Raw genomic sequence first — 23370 nt, forward strand, 5'->3', positions numbered from 1 at the left:
CTGAGCACTGGTCCTAGAAACTGCATTGCTTGAAAAGCAGATTATATTTCCAAGACATCTTCCATTCTGAAAAGAGCTTGTTGTGATGCTCAGAATACTCTAGGGAAATTACTCACCTTCTCAGCTGAAGAGAGAATCCCTTGGATTGATAGTCCAGATTTCCAAGGAATTAGAAGCCATTCATTGAGCCCCTGGTGGGTACGGGATGACCAAGATCCGGTCCTTGTCCTCAAGAGCTTCCCAGGAAGTAGGAATTAATGTGATGTTGAGAAAAACATAAAAGGATAGTTAAAGGTTACCGAGGACTTACTATATGTTAGTTACCATTCTAATTTCTTTACACAACTTTTTCTCCTACCTACTTTTAAAGTAGGGATTTTAGCTGCCTCCACAGGGAATTGGGATGAGTAAGTTTACGTGATGTGTCCACTTTCAAGGCAAAGTCTTTTCTTCAAATAAAATGTTGAGTTGATTGAGTTTTACTCTCTTTGAAAGACCGTATTATTCAACAATATTCGTTGAATATTTACTACATGCTAAGCAGTGATCTAGGTCCAAAGGACACAGTGGTGGACAAACCAAAATCCTAGGAATCCCACTGAAAATCCATTTCAATGGAGGCAGATGGATGATACACAAAATTAATACGTAAATCTGGTATTAGACGGTAATAAGTGCGATGGAGGAAAATAAAGTAGGGAAGGGGGATAAGTAGTGAGTTAGATCCCAATTTTAAATAGGGTGCTCAGAGGACTTGTACGTGTGTGTGTTTACTGAGACAATTAAAAACCTAGTCACCACCCCCACTTCCGCTTAAGGCCTATTGCTTCTCTCCGTTACCTTCACAGAGTCCTCTGTCCAGAGCTCTTCATAACAGGCGCCTGTCTACGTCTCCAGACTCGTTTCCTGTCACTCCCCCATAAACTACGCTCCAGCTTCACTGCTCTACCTACATTTCCCGGAAAATCCTGCATCCTTTTGTCTTTGTGCCTTTGTGTGTGCTGTATCCTCTGCTCTTCATACCCTCCCACCTCATCTGGGAAGCTTTTCTGAGCACTGCTCACACTCACCCCCAATTTCACTGTATTCCATAGCACCAGTGTTTTATTTCATACTATACTGGGGTTGTCTCTGTGCGGGTGTCCCTCTACCAGTAGACTGTGAATTCTTCAATTAGGAGAAACGCTCAAGAAAATGAAAAGGCAACCTATGGAATGGGAGAAAATACTTGAAAATCGTATATGTGATAAGGGGCTAACAGTATCCAAAACATATAAGGAATTTATACAACTCAATAGCAGAAAAATCCAAATAATCCAATTAAAAATGGGAAAGGACTGAAATAGACATTTTTTGAAGGTAGATATTCAAATGGCCACCAGGTGCATGAAGATTCTCAACACTACTAATCATTAGGGAAGTGCCAATTCAAACTGCAGCCCTGCTGGTTAGAATGGCTAGCGTCAAAAAGAAGATGATCTTCCTTTGTAAATGCTTAATAAATGTGGAAGGGACAAAAGTAGATAGGTAGGCAGGTCAGAAAGAAGGTGGGAAAGAAGGAAGATAAGGCAGGAGGGAAAGGAAGTGAAGAAAGGAGGAAGCAGGTGAGGAAGAAGGGAGGAAGCAGGTTAGGAATAAGGAAGGAAGAAGGAAGGGAGGAAGGAAAAAGGCGGGGGAGGAGCGAAGGAAGAAATCAGAGGGTTTTGATCAGGCATGACAAGATCAGAATCGTATCTGAGGGACGTTGATCTGGGCCTTGTGGGGAGGAAGTGGTTTAATCCTGGCATGCATCTCCCCCACTTAGCAGACGTTTTGAAGTTTCATTCTTGGATCAGCAAGACGCTGAGTTTTCTGTGGCCCTGAGGACTTAACTTTGCTAAGAGAAGAAAGGAAGACAAGGCTGATGGAGGAATAGGCCTCTACAAACTTCTCTCGTCACCCTCCTCCCTGTAGCATGAGGAGTTGTCCAAGTCCTTCCTGAAAATTCTAGCCTCAGCTTAGTCGGACTCAGGACCCAGCGGTCCACAGGTGGTTCGCGCCTTTTCACGCCCGCTGCCTCTCTCTGGCTATGGTGGCTCTTATGCATGAGTCTGTCATTAACCGACGACGCAGGATGGATGGCCAGGGTTCCCTTCATCCTTAGAACCTGGGAAATGCTGCTTCTTTCAGACACTCAGGGCCCATGTGGGACATCATCATGAATGAAAGAAGAAAGTAATGCAATTTGGGATGTGCCTGTTTGCTGCCACTGTTTAGAAAGAGAATGAGGCCTTATCGGAAACGTAAGTATACAGCGTGCAACCCAACCCCCACCCCAACCCAACAGCAACTGATGTGGAAAATCATTGATCACAATCAATGCCCCAGCCGAGTCTGGCAATTTCATTGAAGATGTCATATCCCTTTCAAAATCAGAATAGTAAAAAATTTCTAAAATTGAATCTCAAAAAGAAAAATCAGCGCACCTAAAGTCTTTGGACTTTTGAAATGATCTGAGGTCCGAAAGGAGCAGGATTGTTGATTTTTATCTTGGAAGTGGATTCATAGCAGTTCTCGAAACTGTGGTCTCCCTGGATATAATGCTAAGAATGTCAGCCAGATACGACTTCATTTTATTTTTGAATTTGATTCTAGGACCCTGAGTCTGTATTTAATGTTTCACTGAGCAAAACAGTTATGTTTGGCTCCAGTGAAAGATTGATAGCAGCGATTTTCAGATGTGTAATCAAAACAGAGTGAAAAAATGTCACGTTTAAATAAAACGCAGTACTTGGAGGCATCATGTGGTCTCCCAGTAAATGGATTCGTGGCAGAAAGTTGATAGATTTTGAAGGAGAATTTCTTTCAGAAATTTGAGGTGATTCATTTTTATGATTAACTGCAGTAAAAATAATTACTAGAGAATTTTTAAGTGAAAGGAAAAGAAGCTTTGAGGTGTTTATAGATAGCATCCGATTGCCTTCATCTTTTACTTCGCATCCTCGAGCTGTGCAGTGGTGCGTTTGTGCAGTTGGGCTGAAGGCCCTGGAGCGTGGGGAGCTCGTTCCTCCCAGGCCAGGAGGGACTCAGGTGTGGAAGGGGGAGGAGGAGGGCGCTGTCGCAGGAGCAGTGGTGGGAAGTCCGCTGGCTTTGCGCTCAGACCTAACCTCCCAGTGTCTCCCTTTCTGCTGCTTAAAATTGGAACAAAATGTGATAGAAATGAGTGCTGAGCAGCTAGCATAGGGCCTTGCAGGTACTCAGTAAATGATGAGAAAAGCAATGGCAAGCTAAGTAGTCTTCATTATACCGGCGCTGGTGGGCGTTTCCTCCGTTGTCTATTCACAGCTCTGTACTTGATGTTCTGCAAAGACTAGTCTCAGATCGCGAGGATTTTGTAATCCAGGAAGGAGATGGGTGGGCTAACAACGGATGGGGAACCATGGGCAGACTAGGACGGAACAGAGAGTATCTTCTCAACCTTGTCATCAAGTCTAGGGCAGTGCCTGGTTCATGCGGAGCAGATAGAAAAGACCTGCTGAATAAACTGAGTTGAAAAGATAAGGAACAGGGGTGAGAGGTAAGATCGAAATGCCTGTATATTAGCCAAGGTCTCCAGAGAAGCAGAACCAGAGGACGTGTGTGTGTATAGCGAGAGACTGATTATAATGAATTGGCTCATACGTGACGGAGGATTGTAAGGCTAAAATCTGCAGTTTAGCTTGGCAAGCTGGAAACCCACAAGAGCCGATGGTGCCATGAAGTCTGAAGGCTGTTGGCTGTCTACTGGAGAATGCCCTCTCGCTTGGGGAGCATGGTCTTTTTGTTCTAGCTAGGTCTTCAACTGATTGGATGAGGCCCACCCATATTATGGAGGGCAGGCTGCTGACTGAAAGTTCACCGATTTAAATGTTATTCTCATCCAAAAACACCCTCCAAGATGACACATAAAATTAACCATCACACCCTAGAAATAATTAATTCTAAATAGATGCATCAGGAAAAGCTCTAAGTTGCTAGAATGTCTGGATTCAGGTCTTACTCCTTCAGTTTCTATCTGTTATATTTGGGCAAATTATTTCATTTCTGTGCCTTGGTTTCTTTGCCTGTAAAACAGACGTGATAATAATGCCTACTCCACAGAGTGGTTGTGAAGTTTAAGTGAGAAAATTCAGGGCATTGTAAGGAGGACTGCGTCAGCCAGAGCTGCTGTCATGGCCAGTATTAGAGGTACACAAGCCCTGGAGCACAGGCACAGTGTGTTCAAGCCTAACTCTTCTTAGGTTTTAAAAACATATTTTAGGCAAAAGTATTTTTAGATTACATTAACAAATTTTCGTGTTGCCATGTAAGTATTGCTTGTCATCCACTGTGCTTAAGTGCTCTGTATGTATTTTCTGATTTAATTCTTATCAGAAACATGTCCTTAGGTATATTGTTGTGCCTACGCCAAGATGATAAACTGGGGCTCAGAGCATTAAATGATGTCCTCAGGTCACACAGTGACTTGGCAGAAGACCGGGGCCTCCGTCAGAATTCTCTCGACTGCCTCCTTTTCCATCTTGTTGTGCTTGTGTGTTGTTGGGTGGGACAAAGTCAGCCCGGTCTGAGTTTTCTGCCTCCTTGCGTTTGGAAATATATTCATTTTTTGGTTCAAATTTGATAGTTTCCTTTTCACGTAAAGGGATTGTAGCTACTCCCGTTTTACATTTAGTTTTGATTCTCTCTCTGCTTTGCTTCATTTCCTTTTGGTTTGTTTTTTGAGGAAGATTAGCCCTGAGCTAACATCCTCTGCCAATCCTCCTTTTTTTTGCTGAGGAAGATTGGCCCTGAGCTAACGTCTGTGCCCATCTTCCTCTATTTCAGCATGGCTTGATGAGCAGTGCATAGGTCCATGCCTGGGACCCGAACCGGCAAACCCCAGGCCGCCAAAGTGGAGCGCACAAACTTAACCACTAGGCCACCAGGCCAGTGCCTGCTTCATTTTCTTTCTGACTGTAGCTAGGCCCCCTAGAAAACGACAGATGCAAAACACGCCACGTTTATGTGCTAGGTAGCTGGGTGGTTATTTCTAAGCCAGGAGAGGTGACAAATAAACACGTGTGGGTGTTTTATACAAGCACAGTGTCTGCAGCCTGGGCTGTTTGCAGTTGCGCTGCCCCACGAAAGTCAGTGATGGCTTTAGCCGAATTCTGCTTGTTTTCATTCACACCAGGGGTCCAGTAAAACTCAAGTGAGTCCCTGCTCTGAGGAAATCGCGTCGGAGCCCCGTGCGTGTGTGACACTCGTGCACACACGTACGCTTGTGACCCCTTAGCCTGTTCCCTGCCCACATCTGCAGCCAACTTGTTCCCCTCTCCTGAGGATCACATTTTGTAGTTGCTGCATGGCGTTCCTTACGACTCCCGACCAGGTGGGCTCTTACACCTCTGGGCTCCTCAGTTCTTCCTGCCTTGAATGCTCAACTGTCTCCTTTATCTGCCTGATGAACTCCTAGGTATGCTTCAAAACCTGACTCACAAATCAGCTCTGTGAGGGATCTGCTGCCTTTCCGTTGCAACCCCGAATGGGTTCTTTCCTTTTGGTGGCTCCTCGTGGACTTGTGGGTCCCTCTCCTGTTCTCCTGATGCTGCTGCTAAGTAAGTGTGTCTGAGCCTGGAGCCAGCGCAACTTCGTGGTTGAGACCGAAGTCTTCAGAGTCGGAAACACCTAGGTTCGAGTCCCAGATCTGCCATTTCCTAGGTTTTTAAACTTGAGCAAGTAACACAACCTTTCTGAACTACAGTTTTCTCATTTGCAGATTGCAGATAAGTGCATCTCTTCCTCGCATTCAGGAGACAATAAACACGAAGCGACCACAGCAGCAGGGAGGGTGCAGGACTGGGGTGCTGGCGTGGCTCCCTTAATGTGTCTCTTCTGTTTCATTCGAGCTCTGTGAGGTCAGGGGCCTTGTCCTATTTATTTCTGTATCTCTAGCTCCTAGCACAGCGTGCTCAGTAAATCTCTAGTCAATTCTGTGTGAACTGAATCCGTGGAATCACTTTACACACACAGGCTGTGTGGTTTGCGAAGTTTACCATGATCTTTCATGAAAGGGAAGTTCATTTTGTCTTAGTGGTGGGGCGTGTGAGCAGAGGAGCAGCTCTTCCTTGAAGGCACCTGAAGCCAGATGTTTTGATCTTGTGTGGAGTCACCTGGAATTTGGGATTTGCTTCTCTTTCATCCCCTAGGTCATTGTCCCTTTTTAGTGCCAGTCAGAGGTATAGGCGTGCCTTTGATTGGCTCAGCCAGGCAGGAACTTAGAATTGTTGCTTCTCTCCCTAAGAAGCACCCTACAGAGTTGACCTAAGGACAGAGAAAGCTCATTCGGCCCAGCTGTAGGGCCCATATGGGAGCTGTGCTGGGCTTTTCCTTTTCCTGTGTGCCTTTCACTGGATGTTTAACACCCTCAACCAGCATTAGCATGTGTTTGTTATCACGCAGCTTTGAACCTACTGTGGTGGTCCACTCTTACTGGTGAATGATAATGGCAAGTAAGGAAGCAGTAGAGAGTGATGAAATCAAACAGCTCTGTGTTCAAATCCTGGCTGCGCCACTTTGAAACTGGTGGGACCTAAGGTCAGTCCTTAAGCTCTCTGTGCCTTAATGTCCTTTAAAAGAAAATAGGGGCCAGCCCCGTGGCGCAGCAGTTAAGTGGGCACGTTCCGCTTTGGTGGTCCGGGATTCGCCGGTTCGGATCCCGGGTGTGGACATGGCACCGCTTGGCATGCCATGCTGTGGTAGGCGTCCCACATATAAAGTAGAGGAAGATGGGCACAGATGTTAGCTCAGGGCCAGGCTTCCTCAGCAAAAAGAGGAGGATTGGCAGTATTTAGCTCAGGGCTAATCTTCCAAAAAAAAGAAATAATAAAATAAAATAAAAGAATGAGGGGCCAGCCTAGTGGCATAGTGGTTAAGTTTGCATGCTTCCCTTCGGTGGCCCGGGGTTCACAGGTTCTGATCCTGGGCGCGGATCTAGCGCCGCTGGTCAAGCCACACCATGGTGGCATCCCACATAAAGTAGAGGAAGATTGGCACAGATGTTAGCTCAGCCACAATCTTCTTCACACACACACACACACAAAAGAATGAAGATAAAAATAGTGTCTGCCCCATAAATGTGAAGATTAAATGACTTGATAGATGTTTTGCTAATCACAGGGCTGGGCGCATGGTAAATTCTCAATAAAGGAGAGCTGTTGAGGACAGTACTCAGGATCATGCACCAACATGGGCTCGGAGAAGGAGTGCTGGGCTCTTGGCCATGTGGCCATTTGAGGAATCAGGTTTATTTATAAATATTGTGCCAATTGCAGTGGTTTCCTACTATAGAGGTGTGGTATTCTATGGCCTGTCGTTTCTTGCCCATGAATAAATGTTTGTCTCCGGATAGCCACATGATGGTGATTCTGCAGCCATAATTGTTAAGGAAAAAGGGTACACTCAGTAGAATAGTCATATAAAAACATATTCTTTTGTAGTGACCCTTGGACAAAGCGCCGATGAATCTACCTCATTTTGTCCATATCTTTATTTTGCTTTTCTTCGTTTCCCTTAGGAGGGAGAATCCTCCTGTCCTGTGCAAGTCCCTGATGCAGAGCTCCTCTGCAGACACTGAAATAATGCACATCGCCTTTTCCTTGAAGGGGCCTGAGTGGTGTGACTATATGTTAATCATCAGCCTGAAAGGTGTCATTTAGCAGCAGGGGAAATATGCCAGTCTGTGCATTAATGGAAAAGAGATTATTTTCAAACATTTCAAAACCCCGAGGCCGCTCTTCTGGGAACTTCCTTTTTTTTCTTACCCATTTACAGAAAACGTACCACAGCTTCCTATGATTTAGAAATATGGCTTTAAGTCTAATGGGGCAGGCTTACTGTGGGAAAATTAAAGGCTAAATGTGTGATGCTTAGTCAATGTGGGTGTTACTGTGGCCCAGACCACAGAGCCCTGCCACATGCGCACACGCACACACACACAAATGCTTTTACCCAAAATGGGGTGGTTGGTTTACAAAAGCAAGGTAAGAGAGAAGTGCTTAGAAATCCTGCCAGTGCCTGATGGTTTGGGATGGAAAATATCCTAGTTAGAGCCTGCAGGAGAGATGAAAGCAAAGCAAAGTAAAACAAAGGGGCTCTGAGTCAATGCCCCGGGGTCTCAGGGCTGGTTGTTATAAACAGGATGAAGAAGGTTCCATGCTCTTTCGAATGGAGGGGCAGGGGGGAGATCAGGATCGCTTGCCCAGAACTTACTTTCAATGAGGCAAATGAATTTTCAGTTTCCTTTAGAGTGAGAGGCTGAAGATTTTCTGTTCTGTTCCCAGGCGGGAGGAAATGGTCTGAATTTATGCTGCCTCTTATGCCCTCCCCTGCAAATGGCTGGACCAACCTCTCACCTCTGTGGGCAAAGCACTGTGTTAGGGAAAATGGGGGGTATAGACCAAGGGCAGATGTGGCTTCTTCTCTGGAGAACTTGGAGCCTCACTGGAGAGAGAAAAGAACTCAAACCACAGGCAGAGGGCTAAATAAGTTTCCAGCGGGGAAGAGCCAGGCGACGTGGCTCCGGCTTTGCAGAGTTGGTTGTATTGGGCCGGAGGGAGTTAGCTGCAGGCCAGATGCTGAGAAAGCCCCAAGCGGGCACTTGGGGAGGGGAGCAAAGCCTTCTAGCTGGCTTCCTTGAGGAGCGTAGATTGGTTTTCGTTTCTGACTGTGGCAGGGAGGGTGGCATGGGGAGAGTTATGTCACCTTTTGTGCCAGTTACTTCACCTGTACCATGAGGAGATAAAACCTATGGCACTAGGACTTCAGAGCTTGAATGAGGCAGTATTTACAGAACAAAGAGTCCTGGGCCTGACACAGGAATATTAGCGCCTGCTTCTCAGACGCCCGTCAAGTATGTTGCAACCATTTATTTATATTGTAAGCCATAGATCAAGGGTCACCTCCTACATGAAGAGGTTTCCTTTTACCTTCTCAACCTGGACACAACTGCCTCCTCTCTCGGTCTCTCTCTTCTCCCTCTTCCTAGCTCTGCTGAAGCGCCTGTGACCGTTTACCAGACTTGATTTGTCAGTGGTCTGTTCTCTACAGTAGCCTGCAGGGCGCTTCTGGGGGTGGGACAAGTCTTTACGCAGCTCTGTGTTCCTGTCTCTCAGCAGCTTGCCTGGCACAGAGAGGACACTCGGTAAGTTTTGAATGTCAGTTGTCTCCTTCCGCCTTGTGTTGGTGTGTCATTTGAGGTGAGTTTCTCTTCCTGGGCTGCCCGAAATACCCTCGCCAATTGCTCCAGATGATGGTGGTCAATGGGCCAAACGCTCCATCTAGAAGGGAACATGGAAAATCTCGAAGTTTAAGTCATTTTCTCGAGGTTAGATGAAAGCAAAGTGACTCCAGTTTCAGAGGAGCGCTGGAGCCCGAAGCCCACCTGTGGACGGCAGGTGGACACCCTCACGTTGTACTCGCATTGCTTGCTTCCCTGGAACTGTCTCTTTTTAGAGTAACTTAGCCACAATAGGATTGGGAAGGCAAATGTGACGCTTAAAAAAGATCCTAAAATGCAACCTAAAACCAAATTAGAATAGGCCTTGTGGATTAGCTATGCCATGTCTTTCCTTAATGCCAATCATTAGCAGAATTAAGGATGGGCATTAAATTATGGCTTAGACAACAAAACATCTCTAGGAATGAAATTACCATTCAACTTACATTTTCAGTGAGATCTTGAAAGCACTTAAATAAAATGAGTCTGAAGGACGCTTTGATGCTGGGGGCTCTCCCCTCCGGAAGCAGAGTGGGTCATTGGGAGGATGATGACAGGCGCATGGTAATGGCTGTTATCTCAGACAGCATGTACAAATTAGAGTTTACAATGCTCTTTCGTATCAGTAGAATCTTAGCAGATTAGAATAGGAAGGGATCAGAGACGTCATGTAATACAATCTCTTCGTCTTTTGGGTGAGGGAACCGGGATTTTTTTTTTTTTTTTTGGTGCTCTAAAATCACTTCAAAATGCCTATAAATCTACAACTACTATTATTTCAAAATAGCTTTGATTGGAAATTATTGTATTTGATTACAGATGTTTCTTACGCATCATTTTGAAGCTGACCGTTTATATTTTAAATCTGTATACTAAAAGTTGAAGTACGAAAGGCAACCAGGAATCTTTTTTATTGAAATACAATTGACTTGTAATATTTTATTAGTTTTTGGTGTACAACATAGTGATTTGATATATGTATATATTATGAAATGATGACCACAATCACTTTAGTTAGCAGCCATCAGCATACATAGTTACAATTTTTTTTCTCCTGATAAGAAGTTTTAAGATCAACTCTCTTAGCAATTTTCAGACATACAACACAGTATTGTTAACTACAGTGCCGTGCTGCGCATTACCTCCCCAGGACGGGTCTTAGAACTGGAAGTTTGTACCTGTTGACCACCTGCACCCATGACGCCCACCCCTGGGGAACTGGGCTATGTTATATGATGGCCATGGCGGGACTATTTTGCAAGGTCGGTTGGGCAGTTCTTAGTCCCACTGTACCAGGTGAGGAAGCTGAGGACTGACGATGGGACGTGTTCGGGCTGTTGTGACACAGTGCAGTGGGACTTTGCCACTGTCCTGCTGACCCCAAGTCCTCTCCTGATTTGAATAACCCGCCTTTGCTGCCAGCTTCACCTGCTCAAGGGGGCTTCCCTGACCTTGAACTGAATTAGCCCCTCACCTTTCTGCCTTTCCCCGTCACTCTCTCTCCTTACCCTGTTTGATTGTTTGATGTCATTGCTCGCGTCATTACCTTATGTTATAGAAGGCATCTATCTTGTTTTAGTTGTTGGTTTCTCCACCAGAATGTGAGCTTTGTGGCCTTCATCTGTTTTGTTCACAACTGGAATCCAAGCACCTGAGGCAGTGCCTGGCATACCACAGGCGCTCAATAATGACCTGTTAAATGATTGAGAAATTGAAGGAGGCAAGTGGTGGTTCAGATGGTCTGAAATAAAGAGACTTAAAAACAGTTCACTATATTTTGAGAACTTGACATGTGGGCCAGAAAAATGGTCTATTCGTTTACTCTGCTGTAACCTCAGCTTTTCATTACGTCATTTATCCATTGAACACATATTTCGGAGAGCTTGCCGTGCTCTAGACACTGTTCCAGGTGCTGGCAAGCCACAGCCACAAAATAGGTTAGAAATTCTTGTCAGAGGGGAGCTTCCATTTTTGGTAATTGAGATGACAATAAATAAAATAAAATTTATAAATTTGTATCTGCATGTATATTATAATAGTTAAAATATTAGTAAAAAAGCAAAGCAGAGCTAAGAAATGTGGGGGTTTCATTTTACACAGGGTGGCCAGAATGTCTCTCTGAGAATTGAAGTTTCAATATTTGATGAATGGATGAATATTTAATCATTAATTGTTTGTTGAAAGGATGAATGTTTTAAAATACTAATTGTTTCTGCATCTAAACACCTGGGAGGTAGCATTCTTGAAGTAAAATGTGGAGAAGGCTTTTGAGCTCGTACCTATGAAATCAGACTGAAGCTGGAACATTACCTGGCGTGCGGCTTCCTCCTCTGTCTTGCTCCCTCCTCTGTCTGCTCCCTCCTCCCTCCCTGTGCCCCTGAAATTGGTGAGAACTGCCACCCCGGAGCTGGTTATGACAAAGCAGGGATTTCGATGTCACTCAGGCCACATACCCCCTTTAGCAAGTGAAAGAAGGCCACTGGGCAGCCATGTAGCCTCAGGTCCCAGACTCACTCTTCTGTTCCATTTTCTAGCTCTCTCGCGATCTTGGGCTGGTTTCTCCCCTCTCCCTCTCAGGGTTTGAGTTTTAAATGATGATGACCGTGTCTACAGCAGCCATGTTTCTAAAAGGCCTGCTAGTTCCTGACCTACAGCAGTAGCTCCACGAGTGTCAATTTCTGTCCCCTTTCTGTGTCTGTTGTGCATTTGCTTTGCCCTTGCTGTCGAGGGATGGGAGTGCATTGCAAGTGCGAGGGAGCAGCGGGCCAGAGTCCTTTGCCTGCAGGCCGGGTGACACTGCAGGGCCGTGATGCGTGGTCACCCCTCAGCTCAGCTCAGGAGTGATGGCTCATTTTAATCAGATGTTAGACGTTATGAAGCCTCCAAGTAATTACAGTTATTTTTGCCTTAAAATTGAACTGCTGTTATTAAATTTCTTTCATTAAATCTTTTTTTTCCTTTGGTAGTTACAAAGATTGTAGAATTTTTGAATCAGATGCCTGAGCACTAGACCTCACTTAGATAGAAGCTCTTATTATTTAGATGCAGGAATGAGTCCACATGGGTGACAGTGCTGACCCTGGGCTTGCTGGTGATGGGGGAGCCTCGATGGCAGGCAGGGCTCGTGGCCTCTCTGCTGGCTTGAGCTTACCCCTCTTCACCTTGGCCCTGTGCTGGTGCTCTGTTTCCCCTTCACGGGGTGCCATCATGTCCATTTCTTCTGAGGCAGTTATTTTATTTTTATCCTTCAGATGAGAAAATAGAGGCTCAAATATATTGTTATTTGTTCACCCCAAACCATTTAGAGTGGTGTGCTATTGGCTAGACGCTGTCCCCGGAGATTAGACGGTCTGTGCAGACGCCCCTGCCAGTAGGAAAGGTGGATCCAGAGGAGGAACACAGCCCCCCAGGCCCAGCTCAGTGCTCCTTCCATCACACTCTGCCGAAGTGTCGGGCAAAACTTAGGACCCACTGAGAGTCTGAACTGTATTATTATAATATGATTATTAATGATAATGGTAATAATCACCCTGAAGAAGATTGGGCTCTAAGATAATGCAGATGTGCCAGGAACATGTGGGTAAAGAAGACTGTCTGTGTCTCTGCCCCCAGGACGTGCACATCCTGTCAGGGTGGCATATGACGGGCATGAAACAGCAAGTGCCAGCTGGCTGCTGACGTGGGAGGCGCCATGCCAAGGGATTTTCATGCACTCTGTACCGTCCCCCAAAGGCTTATGATGACCGCAGTGTTCGCCCCATTTTACAGATGGTAAAACAGAGGTATCCTTTTCTTCTCTAAGTCACCCCAGGCCCCGTAGCTCGTAGGCGGCACAGCTGGGTCCGACGCAGGTTTGTGTGTCTCCGAGACCGTGACTCAGCGAAGCTCTGGTGCTTCTGGGAGGCACTCAGTCTCAACAAGACTGCAGACTGGGACGATGCCGCCGTGACCCACGTACATCGCTGTATGCGACCGTTTGCTGGAACCGCCTCTGACTTTCCCCTTGGTTCACTGGGGTGACCATGGGAACCTCTCATTTGACAGGCTGCTGGGTATGCCTAAACTAACAGCATTTGAGCTAATTGTGTACAATTTAGCATCCCCAAAGCGCTGACAGTCCTCATTCAAACCAAGTGTGAAAGTTTTTAAATTAGCTTTCACAGTTTGATTCACAAGCAGCAAATGCAGAATGGCAGAGGATTAATTTTTGCAGCCGCCACCGCCACGGCAGAGCTGAAGGCGATCTCAGCTCATTTCCTTTAACAGTTAGAGAAGAGGCTGGGCAGAGGCAGCGTTCTTGGGGAATGACGTTCTAGAAGAGATCTCAGTGCTGTGGTTAACATGAAAAATCAGAGACGCAGCATGGAACGGCACGTGTGGGGAGCAGGGACTTCGGAACTGGATGGTCCTGGTTCTGTTGCATCTTGCAGTTTGTTGTTCTTGCAGACTGGTTGTGTAAATTAGGGCTGGATAATTACCCTTCTTTAGCCTCACTTTGCCTCACTGTAAATGGGGATAATATTTCCAAATGTCTGAAAGGCTTCTGGTGAGGGTGAAATGATGCCCCACATCATGGTTCGCCACAGAGGCTGGCATGTCAGAAGGATCTCAGTCGATCAGAGCTGTTGCTATTAGTGTCATCCTTGATCTCTGTTTTCGTGCAAACAATAGTCACTGTCTTAAGTAGGAATCTTTTTCGGTAGGAAATATTGAGCATCTGCTGTATGCCAGGGCTGGGCCCATTGCTGGAGATGAGGAGATGACAAAGCACACTCCCCCCGTGGAGGAGCTCTCATGTCTGCAGGGGCAGACCCATAAAAACATCCTATAATACAGCATCGTGCGTGCGGTGCGCATGCAGAGGAGGAGCTTCTGATCCACCTCGGAGGGAGTGGCAGTAGAAAGCCTTAGGGAGAAGCGGGGTCTCAAAAGATGCATAGGATTCAGCCAGGTGAGAGGGTTTGGAGTTCCAGGCAGAGGAAATAGCCCACGCCAAAGGCAAAGAGGTGCGAAAAGCAAGGTTCCTTCTGGGTGGTTCCACGTGGTTGGAGCAAATTATATATGAGCAAGTAACTCAACCCTGCCTCAGTTTCCTCGCCTGTAAAATGGGCATAAGGATGGTACCTGCCTTCTAGGGCTGTTGTCAGGGTAAAAGGAAGCAAGTCAAATAATATACTTGCCATAGTGCCTGGCACAATGTTCCAGAGAATGTTCTCGATTAACACTGAGTAGTGCTGAGCCACGTTCCACAAGTGTCATTACCTAAGAGCTTCTCGGGACTTTCACGGTGTCGGTGTGTGTTCTGTCCCAGCGGCAGGGGCTTCTTACACATGGCGTTCCCTAAACCTGTTTGACCACTGGATGGCTGGGGGACATGTCTTTTTAGTGGGTTCTTGGTAATAATCTTTTCTCAGGACCTCGGTACTCCAAGGTTTGGGAATGCTGTAGTTAGATACCACAGATGAGATCTGTTTTCTTATTCTAAAAGAAATTAACCTAGTTGAGAGTCTAACAGCTCCAAAAAAAAGAAAAGAAAAGAAAAGAAAATCCAAAGAGTTTTCTCTCTCTCTCTCTTTTTTTTCTTGTTTAGGGACCCCTTGTTTCATATATATATATACCAATGCTTAGCGTTTGATTAAAAACCCACTTTTAGAGGGGGTACAGCCTAAAGGGTTAGAAGGACTCTCCCTTTGTTTATTTGAATTCCTTTCTGATATTCACGTCAAGCTAACAGTTTTATTGTCCAGGCGTCTGCGGGCGTGGGGAGCACAGTTGACAGATCCACAGAGCACAGAAAGAGTCCTATGCCTTGTTTGCTTCGCACTGAAACCACGGTTTGCTGCCGGCTGATCTCCCAGCTGCTTGCCAGCCGAGTGACAGCATGAGCCAGGCAGACTGCCTTGACCTGAGTGTGGGGAGGAACTGGGGGGGAAGGGAGTGGGGCGTGGGACGCAGGGAGCCCCCAGCCAGAGATGGAGCATGGAAGTTGGGAGCACACACTCTGACTGCCCACATCGGCGTCTCTGGCGCTCACCCGCTGTGTAACTCGGGAGAGTTGCTAACCTCCTCAGGCCTGATTTCCTCCTCTGTACCATGGGGGTGAAGAGCAGTAGTCACCTCGTGGAGCTGCTCCGTGTTACTCTCTGAAGTCTTAGAACAGTACCTGGGCACAGGAAGCGCTGTGAGTGCTGGCTGCCAGGTGAAACCCAGCTCTGACTCTTCCTGAGCAAATTAGGCAGCTCCTCTGAGCCTGTTTCCTGTGATCAGCATGCCCATCATCAGAACTGTTGGGAAGATTAAAACAAGTAAACTGAGCGGGTGCTCAGGACGTGCCTTGGCCTGGAGGCCCTTTTCCTAGTGCAGAGTTTAGGTGCCGGTGTTGGACGGATTTGTTTACTAGCTAGGAAGCCTTCTCCCCCGCTCAGAGTCTGTGCTTCTGCTCCTCAGCGCCTGCGCCTCGGGTGGTCGTGAGGAATAAACGGTGCGGTGCATGCACTTAGCACAGGCCGGACATGAGACTGATGTTCCATACATGTTGCCTATTGTTCCACACTGAGCCTGGCTGGCCAGGCAGAGCCTGCATGCTGCAGCCTCCTCTGAAGGAATTGAAGCAAATGTAGATGTGTCTCCATGTAGCTTAGTAAATGGTTACAGTGGCTGCGTTTCCACGGTGGCCGCACGAATCAATACAGATGGCTACCCGATCAATTCAAGTACAGTGCATCTGATAGACAGACTTTACGGGCCGTGGCCCACAGATGCAGAGGCTTTCCTGAGCCACAGCAGCAGGCTGGATCTGCACTGTTTGCTCCTCCTTAGATCCAGGGTGCTCATTTTCCAACAGAGAACACATGCAAATTGACAACAGGCGCATGCTTTTAAATGTAATCAAGCATGAGTTGCGTACAAGCATAATTTGCCTCAGTTCATGTCAGGATTTCCAGAGTTTTCTGATATATATTTTTGTTTGGGGTTTCCTCTTTATGGAGAGGGGCTTAAGGCATATAAGTGGTGTCTTACTTGTTATTCCCATTTTCAGATAAATCAAATGAGGGTAAGGTTGCAGTAATGTTGACTGTGCAAATCCCATTCTACTTAGGGGAACTTGAAGGGCACAGGGATTTTGCTTCTGCTTTCTGTCATCTTCCAAACATGCCTGAGTGACCAGCATCAGAACTTTCCGTCACAGGACAAATCTGTTGCATGAACCCAATGCATCCTAGGACCTGCTCACTCTCTGCCACTCCCACAAAGCTCCAGAGCTCTGCCTCCATGGCGTCCATGGGAAATTAGTTAAGTGCTGCTTCAGAATAATATATCTGTTACTTAAACATTAAAACCTTTTGATGACACTTAACTTTGTGGCACTAAATGTCATTTGTCATAACTAGATTGTAAGGGCTATGATATGGGATCATATCAATTTTTTAATCCAACACATATTTCTAGTTATAATTCTTGAAAACTCTTACAGTATCTAATATGGTAGTATGCACTCAGAGTATGTTCGGCAAATACTGGTTGGATTTTGATTAAAAGGTGACTTCTAAAAAATGGGATTATTAGCACCTTAAACATAGCAGCTCAGTTAGCATGTCAGCCTGAGGCCGCGGGTCTGTAATCACTTCTTGTGGCGCCCACATTACTTTCTTAAGTGTACCCTTAGAAATTGCAATTTAGTGGTAAGAACATAACAGAGTGCTTTGTTAAAGGCTTTGAAAACAGTTTATTAAAGAAAGAAGTCATATTTCTTCCTAAAGTCAGTCAGAAGGAGAAGGGCAGAAGGCTTCTTGTGACGGACATGTCCTGAGTAGGGACAGTGTGTCAGGCTTTCTCAAGTGCCTTCTCTCATCCGATCTTCTCTCAGCAGTAAGCTGTTCATTATCCCCATTTTACAGATGGGGGAACTGAGGCTTGAAAAAGGTAAGTAACTTGGCCAAGATAACATAGCTTCTCAACACTGAGAGTTTATAAACTACTTGCAAAGATATACTGCATTTGTTGCTTTCACTAAACTTATGAAGTGGGCATTCTTAGTGACTATAGTTGCGCTAACAGAGCTGAAGTGACATGAACCTGTCGGGGGCGGGGCTGTGACTAGTACCAGTACTGGGGTCCTGAAAGAACACTGTCGCATTAGGGTACGCTGAAGCAATCGTCTGAAGAGCTGCAGGCTTAGACGGGGTTCCGGCTTACTGTGCAAGGCGAAGCAGGAATAGATGCCACATATGTGTTTAGCCAGCTCCTTTTGCCTACATAAGGTTATATTAGATCGCAACCTGCTTCTAATTTTTGAAATGAAATTTTCAGAAACTACGCCTTGTATCCAGATGCTTGGGTTCACGCTACTAGACAGATATTGAGAATGGCCAATGCAAGGAGGGGCTGAAATGGTAAAGAAGGACACGTACCTATTGTTTTTATGTACCCACAGCCACCATCTGAAATGAGCAGGTGGTCTTTGTGTCCCTGATTGTATTACAGGATTTAAGTTTTTCAGCTAGAACTCTGTTTCTCTGAATTGGGACACAAGGACTGCAAGTAGGGAAGGGGGATAGAGAGGGAGGGAAAAGAGAGAAGAAAATAGCATGAACAGAAAGACCTTGGAGTCCTGGAAGTTCCTGGGGGAACATGGTGGCTCTGGTCTGTCGTGGATACTCGTGGGAGCCCAGGCCGCGTGAGGACGAGCAGTGTGAAGACACCCTTCCTTCCTTCCTCCTTCACTCGCTCGCTTGCTTGCTCACTCACTCACTTGTTCGTTAGCACCTGCTCGTGCAATAGAAGCGCTTCACTTGCTGAAGATACGGCAGTAAATCAGGCAGGCTCTGCCATGCTGGGTTTACATTATAGTTGGGTCTTTGCACAATAAGGAAAATAACCTGCAAGTTACGTGGTATGTTAGAAAGTGTCATGGAGAAAACATCAGGGGAGACAGATCGGGAGCATAGGGGATGGGGTTTGTAATTTAAGTAGATAAATCAGGGGAGGCTTCCCTAAGGAAGTGACAGTTGAGCGAAGACTTGAAGGAGGTTGTGGGTGTCTGCTGTTGTGAACCCCGAGACAGATGGAGCAGCAGATGGGAAGGCAGGAGCGTGCTGTGTGTATTTGAAGAAGCCCAAGGCAGCCAGTGTGCCTGGAACAGAGGAAGGGAGGGGGAGAAAGGTGGCCAAGGAGGCCAGAGAAATAAAGGGGTCAGGCAAGAAGTTCATAGAGAGCTTCATAATATTCTAGAAGAATCTGATGCTGTTTTGAAAATTATAGAGGAGTCGGAGCAAAAGTGGAGACTACAGTGAGGAGACTGTTGCAATCACCCACGAGAAGGATGTGGTGGTTTGCAGCAGTGTGAACTGTGCACTTGGTGGGAAGTATGGATTCCAGAGAGTCGTTCAAGTGCTTGTTGAGTTGGTGCTTAGGTGCCAGGCACTGAGATGCAGGACACTGAGTAGCTGGAGAGCCAGCATCCTTCAGGGGTGAGTAACACACGCCGTGTGAGGATGCTCCTCAGAGAGACTGATGCTGGAGAGGAGGGGCCGTGCCACGTGGGAGGGGGAGGCTGGCCTTGAGGGCTCCAATCCTGCCTGCCACATGCTGGGAGGGAGCAGCGGCAATCCTTTAACCTCAGTCTGCTTTCTCATCTCTAAAATGGGAAAGTGATATCTATTTGTAAACTTTTGTTGTTGTTGTTAGTGCTGTCTAGTTGATTATGACTCCTGGAGCCCCTGTGTCCAGCAGAGCACAAGCCGGCCCTGTCTTTCTGCACCATCCTCTCACCTTCCGGTGCGACATCAGACAGTGCTCCGCTGCTGTTAGTAGTTTCCATGACTGATTTTTCAGAAGTGGGTGGCCAGGTCTTTCTTCTTAGTCTGTCTAGTCTGGAAGCTCCACTGAAACCTGTCCAGCCATGGGTGACCCTGCTGGTACTTGAAATGCCGGTGGCAGGGCTTTTATGCATAGCTGAAGCAACACACAGCTGCCAGAGTCTAAGGAGCGATGGACGGGTGGTGTGGTTCCCTGACCAGGAATCGAACCCTAGTCATGGTGATGAGTGTGCTGCATCTTAACCACTAGACCACCAGGGCTGGGTCTGTGTATTTACTACACACATAAATAACAAATACAAATTGCTTAGGGAAATTATCTTAATAAATAGGGTATACATAGAGGTAACATCTAGGGACTTGTCAGTGGCTGAAAAGTGATATGGTTATGAGCCCAGATTCAGAAGCCAGACCTCCCCCAAACCGTATAACTGTGTAATCATGGGCAAATGACTTAACCCCTCCATGCCTCCTTTATAAAATGGAATTAATGTGGAAGCATGTAGAGCAATGCCTGAGACACAGCAATCAGAACCAGCCCCTAGTGGTGATGTGAGTTCCAAGGAAGTTGTTCAGAACATCCTCAGATCATTAGCATGTTTGACCTGCATTATATGTATTTCCAAGGCATTTTTTTATTTTAATGTTTTCTGAATCCAGATTTTACCTAAATGGTCAATTTCAATGAAACCAAATACTTCTATTTAGTTCTTGGGTTACTCATCTCATGCATTCGAAGTGTCTAGTTAGCTTCCTCTTGGATTAGCTGTTTTTACCAACAGCTCTGAAAATGCATTCCAGCTTTAGAAAGGAAACGACAACAGCTGTAACAGGGTCTTAGAGGTTGTATAAACTTGTCTTACTTGAAGCTAATGTGAAAAATGTGGAGAAAAAAGTAACAAGGGGAAATTTGGAAAATTGGGCAATGATGTTTAACCAAAATGACACGTGCATCTCTGAACGTAAGTGCACGACTGCGTTAACGCCGCGCCGGCAGCCCGCCTCCCTGAGCTTCATCTCATCGCCATGCAGCGATGAGGTATTGCTTTGCTTGTTGAGTTTTTCTGCTCGCAGATGCCAACAATGATTATTTGTAATTTCAGAAATAAAGATGCTCAGAAGCAACATCTGTGATTCCATATTTTTCTGTGGGATTCGAAATGCATGTCTTATTCCTATCTATAACCGAGGAGTATTTGCAGTCAAACATAATTCCTGTGTACTTGATTTAGCTCTGGGCCAGATTGACTAAAAGGTTTTAAAATGATGCCCATGCTCTCAGCATCTACACTATGTGAGTTCTCGACCTTTTAATCCCCATTTTCTTTAATACAAATAAAAGAGAGTTTATCAGTTGATTCAGATGAGTGGGAGTGTGCCATGTAAATTTCAAGGAATTATGCGCTAAATTACAGTTCCCATTTGGGGGCTTAAATATTATTCTCCACTACACAAAACTGGCACGGATTTTATTTTAACTGAAATGGCACACAGTGGCAGGCAATTATTTTTGTTATTGTATTTCCTATCCTGGCCTCCAGAACCTGAGGACAATGGAAGGGGATGTTCATTTATTATCTGACCTCCTGAATTGTTCTTGAAATGCAATTTAATCCTCATATCAAGCAAAGTCTAATGCTGTATTTGCCAGTAAAATAGTCATTTGCATTTTTTATTGACAATACAAATTGTGTTTAATCAGGCAGTCAGCATGTTAGCATTTCCGAATGATTGAAGACCCAGTTTTGTTCAAACTACATCCCATTTGGGGTCAAACGTATTTTGTTCTTTTTAATTAGCAGAGCACATAAAGTTGTATTTTAACATTGTGGGTTTTTTTAGATTGTCCAGGTCCTCATAGCTCTATTCACTTGTCTCGAGAAGAAAGCCAGGGAGCTCCTAAGTTCTTGAGTTGACACATTTAACAGATTTCAGCTCAGCTTAGGAGAATAGTTAGAACATATTTCTACTAACTTCTTTGACTGCTGAAAAGACCTTTAAGAGGTACCATAGCCAAGCTAATGAGAAGCCTAGCTCCACTTTTACTCCAGACGACCCCAGGCAGGTTCACCAGTCCTGCCTCAGTTTCCTCATCTGTTTAGCGGGGACGATACTAGTGTTTACTTCACAGGGTTGTTGTGAGTAAGAGTTAGTATGTGGAAAGCTTAAAACGTTGTCTGGCCTATGGGAAGTGCTATTATATTTGCTACTATATTATCATCATCATTGTTCTTATTAATGGCATTTCCTCACAGGGTTAGTATGTGGATTAAGTCAATTCGCATTTGTAAAGCACTTACAAGAAAGCCTCGCACACAGTAGGTCCTGTAAGTGTTTGCTATTATTTTTATTATTGGTCATTTATTAAATGCTCACCGTGAGTAAGGCATTATGTCAGGGATCCTTGTAGCAGCTTGCGAGGGAGGAGGAGTGATTAACTTCTTTACAGATGAGGGAAAAATCTCCAAGTGGTTACAACGCTGACCCAGGGGAGCACACCGAGTGACAGCGTCAGGACGTGGGCATGGGCGTTCTCCCTCCAAGTGGATGCCCTTTCACGTCTGTGCTTCCTCAGCCCTGTGCTCAGGCCTCGGGGTCCTGAGCTTGGAGTCCACTCCAGACAGGCGTCCTCTGAGCAGATTCCAGGCTCTCCCTCACACACACGGCTCCGCAGCTTAGTCTGGCCTCCATATTCACCAAGGTGACCCTGGCCGGACCGCACTGCCCGACTCACACCCACCGAGGCGGCTTCCACTTGGCCTGGTTTCCTTCCTTCGAGGGAACAGGAGTCCAAGGCCTGAGGACCTATTTCTGTTTCCTTCCCCCACCCCATGCTCCAGCTCTACGACCCCCATCACTTCCTCCTCCAATCCCCCTCTAGGCAGTATGCCCAATACAACATGCATTGCCAATCTAAGAGGACAACGGTGATGATGGTGATGGGTTCCAGCCTGTTCTGGAGTAGACATTCAGTGATAATTGAGAATGTCAAATCTGGTTAGCTTGGTCCACATAGACACAGGATATAATATAACAAACATTTATTGAGCGCTTACTACATACCAGAACCCTTCAAAGCAGTCAGCTGTTCTAAAAAGCAGTAACTGATTAATTCATCTAATCCTCACGGCAGCGCTAGGCAGTCCGTGCTAACCGTGTCTGCGCTCTGCAGATACGTCACCGCGCTGCAGTCGGGGGGGGGATGGGGGGCGGGGATGGGGGGCGGTGATGGGCGGGACCAGCTGAGCCCTCCATGTTTAGTTCCTCATTTCTTCTTCCCTGTGTTGACTCGTCGGTTAAGCCCAGTCCCCCCAGCACCGCGCCACGGGGGGCGACACACATGAGAGGAGGAATAAGGAGGGGAGGAACAAGTGCTCGTTGGGCACGTGTGTGCCAGGCATGGTACCCGTGTTGTTGCATATCACGTTGACAACAACCTTGTAAGTTCAGTGTGCCCGTTCTTGTGTTAGAGATGAGGATGCTGAGAACCTGAGCCGTCGAGTGATGTGCTTTGCCTTATGCTATCCTGTGGCCGAGGAGGGATTTGATCCCAGGTCTGTCCAGGTGTGAAGCTCCGACTTTCGCTTGGGTTTAAGGTCTTCCCTTTCTCCCTTCCTCCAGCTTTAGGACTATGGTGATAAACAAAATAGACAAGTGCCTGCCTTAAAGAGGCTTACATTCTGGACAGGGAGTGAATCAGTAGACAGATAGACAAATAAGCAGATCATTACAAGTGTGAGGGAGATGGATAGGGTGAGGTGAGAGAGAGCCCCTGATCTAGGAAGCAGGCACTTTACTAGGGTCCTCGGGGTGACCTCTTTGAGGTCCAGAGGATGGGAAGGAGACAGCCATGCAAAGAACAAGGCAAAGAGATGGAACAGCAAGGGCAACAGCACTGAAGCAGGAGAGAATATGGGATATTTAAGGAACAGAAAGAAGAGTAGTGTGCCTGGTGGAAGGCAGGCAGGGGTCAGATCAAGCAGGGCTCCGTGGAACAGGATAAGACGTCTGGAATTTATTCCAGCTTCCATAAAACTTAGAATAAAATTAGCCGTGTGACCTTGGGCAATTGCTGTATAGCTCTGAGTCTGCAGTTTTTAACCTGTTAGATGTAAGTATAATCCCCGTCCGACATATATCTCGGGAATTGTGTGGACACTGCATGACACAAGGAGACCTAGTAGCATTCTTCATAAGCCACAGAGAAAGATATTTACCTGGTGTATTTATCTGTGTAAAAGAGGAGAAGCTTTGGAAGATTGATCGTATAACAAAAGG

The 23370-nt window shown here is 46.1% G+C and overlaps 1 protein-coding gene across 25 annotated transcripts in view; it reads left to right on the plus strand.

The window, feature by feature from the left end:
* Nucleotides 1-23370, plus strand: part of DAB1 (DAB adaptor protein 1) — a 1091055-nt gene that overhangs the window by 761209 nt on the left and 306476 nt on the right. For 2 of the 25 annotated variants that reach the window (XM_070609450.1, XM_070609456.1), the window contains exon 1: nucleotides 8942-9199. The exons of 17 other annotated variants lie outside the window; for them this stretch is intronic. The gene's annotated coding sequence lies outside the window, so the exon portion shown is untranslated. Of the gene's footprint in view, nucleotides 1-8941; nucleotides 9200-22319; nucleotides 22533-23370 lie in introns of those variants that run through there. 6 more of the 25 variants (XM_070609440.1, XM_070609442.1, XM_070609464.1 and 3 more) reach the window with 5 other exon arrangements.

The sequence above is a fragment of the Equus przewalskii genome, chromosome 2 (assembly GCF_037783145.1).
Source record: "Equus przewalskii isolate Varuska chromosome 2, EquPr2, whole genome shotgun sequence".
In the NCBI taxonomy this organism is placed as follows: domain Eukaryota; kingdom Metazoa; phylum Chordata; class Mammalia; order Perissodactyla; family Equidae; genus Equus; species Equus przewalskii.